The 9,151-nt window shown below is 34.4% G+C and overlaps 1 pseudogene; it reads right to left on the bottom strand.

Moving 5' to 3' along the window:
* Positions 1–7,544: 7,544 nt before the first annotated feature.
* LOC149321841 (uncharacterized) lies at positions 7,545–8,855 on the bottom strand (annotated as a pseudogene).
* Positions 8,856–9,151: the final 296 nt, after the last annotated feature.

Here is a 9,151-nt window from a genome sequence, read left to right as displayed (position 1 = left end):
CCGGAAACAGCTAAGTTAGTGAGGCAAAGCATCTAGGAGTTTTTTCTCACCTTGTTGCCTCTCACAAGGCTAGAGTCCAGATGAGTCTAAAATGCCATTGGACACTTCCTTCTCCCTCTTGCTCTCTCTATACACATTGTGTATGAACATAAGGTGTACTTTTGTACACATTTAACACAAAAGAAATTGTGGTGAATTTAATGAAACATTTGTTTCTTCCTACTCATGTGGTCACTGCAATTTTCTTCTTCAGAGAGATGGAGTAGAATTAGAGCTCTGGAAAAATTATTTTTTGGACTAGAACCTGCAAAATTTCCTACCCATTATGGCCACCAGCCATGCTGGCTGGACAATTCTGGGAGTTATAGTCCATATATACAGTGTGTGTGTGTATATATATATGGAAGTGGAGCTGCAGGTTAATACAATGAAATTCAGGACTCCAACTAGGTGAGAAACTCTCCTACTAACAGTCGTTTCTTTCTCCAGCATTCTTGAAATTATGGTACAAGTGTAATGTGTTTTAGAAATGCTGCCATACATTATGGGTTGTGTGAGAAATATTTATAAATGATTGCATGCACATGTACACTGGGTAAATCAAGACATTTCTTGGTTATATCCAATTCTTAGAAAAATAGCAGAGGGCAGCTGTGCCTCAATAAGAGGGTAAAAATATTATTGATCATTCACAAGCCTTTCTTTCAGTTCCACCTACATCAGAGAAAACTGATGACCTGATTTTCTTCTCACTTTCCTCATGTGACCCAGGAGTGATTACTGAAGTCAGTACATTGATTATAATCAGTTGGCACTAGTGTTAGTGAATCAGCTCCCCACTTTTCAATTTTACTACACCACCAGCTGTAAAACTACCTCCCAGAGTTCAGTGAAATGTGATGTAGTATGATTTGTTTCCCTCTTAAATATCTGGAGCCATTTCTGTGCTATTCTATTTATTCTTTTTAATAAGCTGTTTAGGTTTCCAGCATTTTCTCTCTCACACACAAAAGGCCACAAAAGAAAAAAAGAAAGACATTACTCAGAGAAATATGGCTTTTCCCAACCCATTCAAGATTGAACCAATCTTGAGTCTGTTCCCACTATATTTTATATGTAGCAATGAGATGGCAACTCCTTGTTCCACCTTTGCTCAAATGCTCATGAATGTCATTGTGAGAAAATGTGTAGGCCTATAAAATAAAAGATTCAAATGTGAGAAATGTTTATCCTTTCTGTTGTGTTGCATATTAATTATTGTCATGTGCCTACAAGTCATTTCTGACTTACGTTGACCCTAAGGTAAACCCATTACAGGGTTTTGTTAGCAAGTTTCTTCAGAGGTGGTTTGGCATTGTCATCCTCTGTGAATGAGAGAGACCTAGATTGGTCATGTAAACCCATTGGGTGATCTTGGGCAAGTCACACATTATCAGCCTCAAATGGCACCTGCTCCCAAAGAAACATGCCAAGGTAACCCCATTATAGGTTCACCTTAGTGTTGCCATAAATTGGAAATGACCTGAGGGCACACAACACACACATCAAGGGTATTAAACTGACATACTTCTGGCAATTATATCAAACTGGTCTTTTTTTGACCTAACCATCACTTTCCTTTTTTATTATTAGTAGCCATTACTAGCCATCACTTTCCTAAAGCTCTACATTCAGTTAGTAAACCAATTTTAGAAATAGAGGTAGCTCCCAAATATGCAGTTGTTGAGGTCATAGGCCCATTCTCAACCCGTAGTGTCAACTCCCTTGAGGTTTCCAGTCCAAGTGCTGACCCAGCCTGACTCTTATAAATATATAAAATATGACAATCCATTCAGGGTTGTATGATAGCTGTCCCAGTGCCACAGTTGCTGTAGTAATATTGGAATTGTGCCCAGATACCTGTTAATCTGGAAACTACCAGATAGCTCCACTTATTTGGCTCTATGTGGTGGCTTCAGTATAAAACTGAGTCTAGCAGTGAATACATTACAGTGATTAATGTAATTGTGATTCAGTATCTTTTCTGTCTGAAAAGAATCCAAGCCATGGTGATTGTTTTTGTTGTTAATGCTGCTGTTTTTGCCTTCACCAAAGTAATTAAAAATACTTGGCTTGTTTTTATTGTTTTTGTCTTCTTTCTTTATGAATATGTCAATATATTTCATGAGAGGTATATTTCTAGATTTATCATGACTGCGCTTGTATGCAAATAATTATTTCCAGAGACTAGGATATGAATCAATAGATTCAAATTACAAGGGGTGGTGGTGGTGGAGATTCAAGCTAAACATTAGGAAGAATTTTCTGAGAACAAAGCAACAGAGGAACAGACTGCTTCGGAAAGTGGTAGGCTCTCCTTCTTTGGAAGTCTTTAAGGAATGGTTGGATGGCCGTCTCACAGGAGTGCTTTAGTTGTGTATTCATACATGGTGTGAGGTTGGACTACATGGCCCTTGTCATTACTTCCAGGTCTATAGTTCTCTGATTCTTTTACCACTGCAGCTTTGTGATACAATCCAGTGAAACAGTTTGTAAACCTTTCCTTTTTTGGGACTACAATTTTCATTATTAGTCATCATGGTAGCTGGGCGACAGTGGTGTGTGTGTGTGTGTGTGTATTGTGATAGTTATTTAAAACAAAATCCAACTTTTGTCTAATCCACTATGAACATAGCACCTAAATATGAGACATTGTCTAGTGGTGAAGGGGGAGGGAGGTTCTGGTCTTCTCACCATTTCCTTTGACATCTCTGCAAGCTGTCAGTAAAAGGAGCAAACTAGGACCAGGCAATCTATGCTCCTCTACATGATTTTCTGTGATTGACCTCAACTCCCTGGAGCAACACACACTCCATTTAGAAATGTTTTTAATGCTTATGAAAGGTTTAGAGTGGGGAGGAAACTTGAGGTTCTGCTAGCATGGTGAGATGGAAGGAAGGTGACCTTCCACCCACTCGTTTTCAACAGCAATTCTTTATCCAAACCAATTTGTGCAGTTTTGGAGAGCAGCAATTGATTAAGAGGCAGGAAAAAAGTGGTAAAACTGTATGGTGAAGTAAAAGGTAGCAATGTGAATGTGAAAATAAAAATTCTGAAAGAATAAGCACTGGTGACAGCAGTACATACAGCTGAAGAAAAGGAGCAGCTAGCAATTTATTGAGTGAATAGAATAAACCCTGGGAAATAAAAAGGTTACATAAAAATTATAAAAGAAGGTCCCACGATCATACATACACACACAGAAAGAGAGAGAGAGAGAGAAAAGACAAATTTCAGTATATCACATTAATGAAGACTAGCCTAAAAGGATGAGAAAGTCAGGCATTTCTTTTTATTTATTTATTTATTTTTATTTTATTGGTAGAATGAAATTGATACATGTTATTATAATAAACTGATAAAATATTGATTAAATTCACCTTACAATAATATATAAAAAGACTTTTACATTATATTCCCCATACATATAATATATCCCTTTATATTCGATTCTTTACTACTTTATCTAACTTTAATTCATATTTCTTTTCATCATATATTTTTCATAATTTCCCCCTTCCCCAAGTGCTCCCCATCACCCGAGCCTGTCTTCTTATTACTCTATCTCCAGAATTGTAACTCTTCCTCTGGTGGTAAAACACCTCCTTCTTTTCCTAAAACTTTTTGTACAAATGTTTTCCATATTGCTTCAAAATCATTTCTCTTGATTATTCCTCTTCTAAACTTAATTTCACTAGTTAACTTATCATTAATTGCTATTTGCCAAATCTCTCTATACCAATCTTGTATTTGTAAATCTCCCTGGTCTTTCCACTTTTTTGCTATCATTAATCTCGCCGCTGTTAATAAATTTGTAATTAGATCCTTTATAACTTGGGTGCAGTTAATTTTATCATATAAAGATAATAACGCTATCTTTGGACTAAATTCTAAATCAATTTTTGTTATTTCTTTTATCTCCTCAAATACATTTTGCCAAAATTTCCTTACGGTTCTACAACCCCACCACATATGCATATAAGTGCCTATCTCTTGACACCCTCTCCAACATAACCTTGAATAATTCTTATTTATATGACTTAACCTTACAGGCGTTAAATACCATTTCCAAATTATTTTGTAATAGTTCTCTTTTATTCGTATAGAATAAAATTTTAAATGGCGTTGATTCCAAATTTTCCCCCATTCGTGGTCATTTATTTTTTGTACTAAATCATCCTCCCATGTTGTCTTTAAATAATCTTCTTTCTCATTATATTTTAATAATAATTTATATATTTCACTTGTGACCCCTTTCAAAGTTTCATTTGGCTCTATACTTTCTCTTTGCCTAATCAACTGTTCAAATTTTGTGTATTCTCTAATCTCTCCTATATTTTTCTCATACTTCTTTATCCATTGTTCCAATTGAATACAATTATACCAAGTTAATTTTGATCCTTGCAATTTCTCCTTTATTTTCCCTTTCTCCCTCATAGTCTTCATCCATTCTCTTATCCTATATATTTCTTGACCTTTTACTAATTTCCCTACTTCTTCCTTTAAATTTACTGGAAAATTTTTTAGCATTATAACTGGTGTTAAAGGTGAAATAGCTGGCATTAGTTTTTCTTTATTTTTTTTCCAAATTTCTAATATATTCTTTAAAAAGGGGTCTTCTATTTCCTTCATTGCTTTCATAGTAAGTTCTTTAAAAATATATTTTCCAGTTTTTCCTCTATTCCTGTTGTTTCCATCTCTAACCAATCTAATTCCCCTTTCTCTATGATTCCATCTATAATATATCTTATTTGGTTTGCATTATAGTACAATTTTAAATTTGGGAGACCCAAACCTTCTTCTTTTTGGGGTTTATACCAATATCTTTTATTAATCCTTGCTTTTTTATTCCCATTACAATAGTTATTCACTAATACTTGCCAATTTTTAATTTCAACCTCTGATATTTGTATTGGCAACATCCTAAACAAAAAATTAATCTTAGGCAGAATTTTCATTTTTATTAATGCGATTCTACCGAACCATGATAATTTTATATTTTTATATTCTTCTAATTTCCTTTTAATTTCTATTCTTAATTTTTTATAGTTCTGATCCTCTAATTTGTGTAGATTTTTTGTAATTTTTATCCCTAGATATTTAATTGTATCTTTTACCTTTATATCTATCTTTCCATCCTTTACAAATTCCTGTTCTTCCGTTTTTGGATAATTGAACAACATTAGCTCTGATTTATTCCAATTGACTCTTAGTCCTGTCATTTGTCCAAACTCCTTTAAATGGTTTTTCACATTATTCATTTTTTCCAAAGGGTCTCTAATTGTTAATAAAGTATCATCTGCAAATAAACTTATCTTATTCAATTTTCTCATCCCAATTCCTTCCAGATTTTTATCCTCCCTAGTAATATTTGCTAATATTTCAATAATTATTGCAAATAAAACCGGGGAAAGAGGGTATCCTTGCCTTGTTCCTCTAGAAATTGAAATTTGTTCTGTTATTCCATCATTTATTGTTACTACTGCTGTATTATTTAAATATAACTGATCTATTAATCCTCTAAACTTTTCTCCCATACCTAATTTCTTTAACGTTATTTTTAATGCTGGCCATTCCACACAATCAAAAGCTTTATAAATATCTAATGCCATTATTCCTGCTTTCTGCTTTCTTTTCTCTATTATATTTATTTTATTCAGTACTCTTCCTATTAAATTTGACATTTGTCTTCCTTGCACAAATCCACATTGATAATTTTGAATATATTTATATATAAACTTATTCATTCTTTTTGCCATTATGGCTGTTAATATTTTAGCATCCTGATTGATAAGGGATATAGGTCTGTATGAGCCTGGATCTGACAAATCTTTATCCGGTTTTGGAATCAATATTATCATTGATTGGTCCCATGATGGTGGGATCCTTTCTCCATTTAAAATTTTATTGTATAACACTTCTAATTTAGGTATTAAAATCTTTTAAAAAGTTTTATAATATTCTGGTCCTAATCCATCCATTCCTGGTGATTTCCCTCCTTTTAATTTATCTATCACTTCTTCAATTTCTTTTTTCGAAACTGGTTGTTCCATTATTTCTTTATCCTCTTCTTCTATCTTTGTTCTCCAATTTTTCTCTATATATTCCTCAATTTTGTCAATTGAACTATCCCCTGCTGTATATAAATCTTTGTAGTATTCTTCAAATATCTTTATCTTTTCTTTCATCAGCATACATTTTTTCCCTGTTTTGTCCTTTATAACCCCTATCAAATTTTTCTCTTTCTTTTTTTGTGTTAATCTTGCTAACATTTTTGAATTTTTGTTACTATATTCAAAAAACTCCCTCCGTAAATATATCAAATTTTTCTGGATCTGATCTATTTCTATCTTCTCTAATTCCTTTCTTTTCGCTTGCAGTTTTATATATATATTTTTACTTCTATTCTTTATATAATCCTTATTTAATTTTTCAATTTCCGTTTCCAATTTGATTTTTCTCTCTTCCTTTTGTCTCTTTACCTTGCATGTTTCCCTAATACAAATCCCTCTTGCCACTGCTTTCATAGTATCCCATAATAAAGCTTGAGAAATCTCTTTGTTATTAATATCCCATATAACCTACCATTCTTCCTCTATTTTATTCACTATTTCTTTGTTATTAAGTATGCTAGTGTCTAACCTCCATCTTTTTGCTTCTCTATAATCTTTTTTAATTATGAAATCCATGTTTACTATTCCATGATCTGTAACTTTTATTCCTTCTATTTCACTATTTAATACCCTTGACATCATATTTTTGGATACAAAAATGAAATCTATTCTAGAATAATTTTTATGAACCGCTGAATAGTAAGTATAGTTCTTTTCATCTCCTTTAATCAATCTCCATACATCTTTTAATTCTTTCCTATTCATTATCTTGTTCAAAGGTGTAATCTTATTAAGTCTGTCCCTTATTGTTGGGTCTGATTTATCTTTAACCTTATCCATGACCATATTGAAATCTCCTGCCATAATTGTGTAATCTCCCTGCATATCCTCCATTTCCTTAAATACTTTTTCATAAAATTCCATTTGATTTTCATTTGGAGCATACACATTTACCAACAAGTATTTTTCTCCCCCCATCATTCCTTGCACCAATACAAATCTTCCTTTTTCATCTGACTTAACTTTTAGTATATCAAACCCACATTTCTTAGATATTAAGGTTGCTACTCCTCTTGCTTTAGAAGTACCATATGCTTTTTCATATGTAGCAACCCAGTTCATCTTCAATTCCGACGATCCTGATTTCGCTTGGTGTGTTTCCTGAATAAAAAAAATATCCGCTTTCTGTTTTTTCATTAATGATTCAATCCTTTTCCTTTTAATTACAGACCCCAGTCCTTTCACGTTTAATGTTGCTATTCTTATTTTGTTATCCATGTTGCTATTCTACATCTTCTATCTAGGCTCTTCAGTGCACTACCCCTACAAACATTTCCCCCCTCCCTCCCTCCCTCCCTCCCTCTCCCTCCCATCCCTCCCCCCCTTCCCCATTTAACCCACCTATCCCTTCTTCCCCTCCTCCATCCCCAAGGTCTTAGACCTCGCCCATGGCTTCTATTAGCCCTCCAGGAGGGGGGGGAGAAAGAAGCCATCTCTCCGATGTGTGGTCCATTTCTTCCTCCTGATTGTTTATTATTAATCTCTCCTGTCATGTCCTTTTAAAAAAGAAAGAAGAAAGTGAAGAAAAAGAAGAAAAAGAGAAAATTATAGAATAGCAAAAAAGTCAACGTCCTTGTCCTTGTTTTCTATCATTCCTTGGCTCCTCCAGCTGCACCCTTGTCGCTCTCTCCTCCTTGCTTGGCCAGATCCAATTGCTCCAACAGCTGCAATCCTTGCTCCATGGAGAAAATCTTGTGCTGCTTTCCTTTCCATTGAAATTTCAAAAATACAGGATAGCCCCAACTGTATCTTATTCCATTTTTTTGCAGAACTGCAATACAAGGCTTAATGCTTCTTCTCCAACTAATAGTCTCTGGACATAAATCATTGTAAATTTCAATTGTGCTGGTTCCATATTTCAGTCCTCCTGAGAGTTTCCTGATTTCTTTCATTAACTGATCTTTCTTGTAAAAACGTTATTTTCATGATTACATCTCTAGGGGTCAAGCCCCTTTTAATTGTTGATGCTCTATGTAGTCGTTCCACTTCCTCCTCTGCCCAAGTCATCTGAGGGACAATGCTTTGTAGCCATTTAAGGATTTCTGTTTTTAATGATCTGGGTGTTTCATTTGGCAACTCAGGAAAGCCTCGAATGCGGATATTATTCCTTCTGTTACGGTCCTGCAAGTCAATAATTTTCCTTTCCAGCTGGTCCAATCTGGTTGAATGTTCCAAAGTTATTTTTTGTTGATCTTTCTGTTGACTTTGTATTAATTGGACTTTTTTATCCACTTGTTCAATTTCTTTTGTAATCATCTGAAAAGATTTGTTCATTTCACCCATAATTGTCTTAGTTATAGTTTCTGTTAAAATAGCATTATTTTTAATTATCAACTCGTTCATGGTCTCAAAACCTTTGTTTTGGTTTTCAGTGAGAGTTTTTTCTAACCATATCTTTATTTCTTCTTGTTTTGGCTCTGTTCCCGGAACTTCGCCATGTTCTTTAGGTCTAGCTCCATTTTTTCCCACCTCCTCCTTAGACGTTGTCTTTTTCATTTCTTTATTACAAGTTCCAAGCTTCTCTTGAGAACTTATTCTTTGCAAACGACTATAAGCCTTATCGGAAGGGTGTTGTTTAGACTCTCTTCCCCAGTTTATCACTGTTTGTTTGAGTTTTTTATTTTTCTTTTGGCTTTTAGACATCTACCAGCAATCCAAGCGTCCGCTCGGCTGACAAACCTCTAGCCGGCAATGCCGTATGTAAGATTGCTGTTTATTTCTCTTCCTTCCCTTTAAAACTTTAATTAAACAGTTCCAATCTGCTCTCTTCCCTTTCCAATATATTTATTTGCAGTTACTCACAGTTTTTTTTCTCATTAGGAGAGATTTTTTTAACTTTTTAGGCTTTGCTTTCAGGAGCGGTCGATCTTAGCTGCTCACACCATCGCTCGTGGCTCCTCCCCCCCCGAAAGTCAGGCATTTCTGGAGGAAACATCTGG

The sequence above is a fragment of the Sceloporus occidentalis genome, unplaced genomic scaffold (assembly GCF_023333645.1).
Source record: "Sceloporus occidentalis isolate IW3139 unplaced genomic scaffold, rSceOcc1.0.p SCAF_1, whole genome shotgun sequence".
NCBI lineage: Eukaryota > Metazoa > Chordata > Lepidosauria > Squamata > Phrynosomatidae > Sceloporus > Sceloporus occidentalis.
The sequence above is the reverse complement of the archived record's forward strand: the minus strand, read 5'-3'. Positions and strand labels throughout refer to the sequence as shown.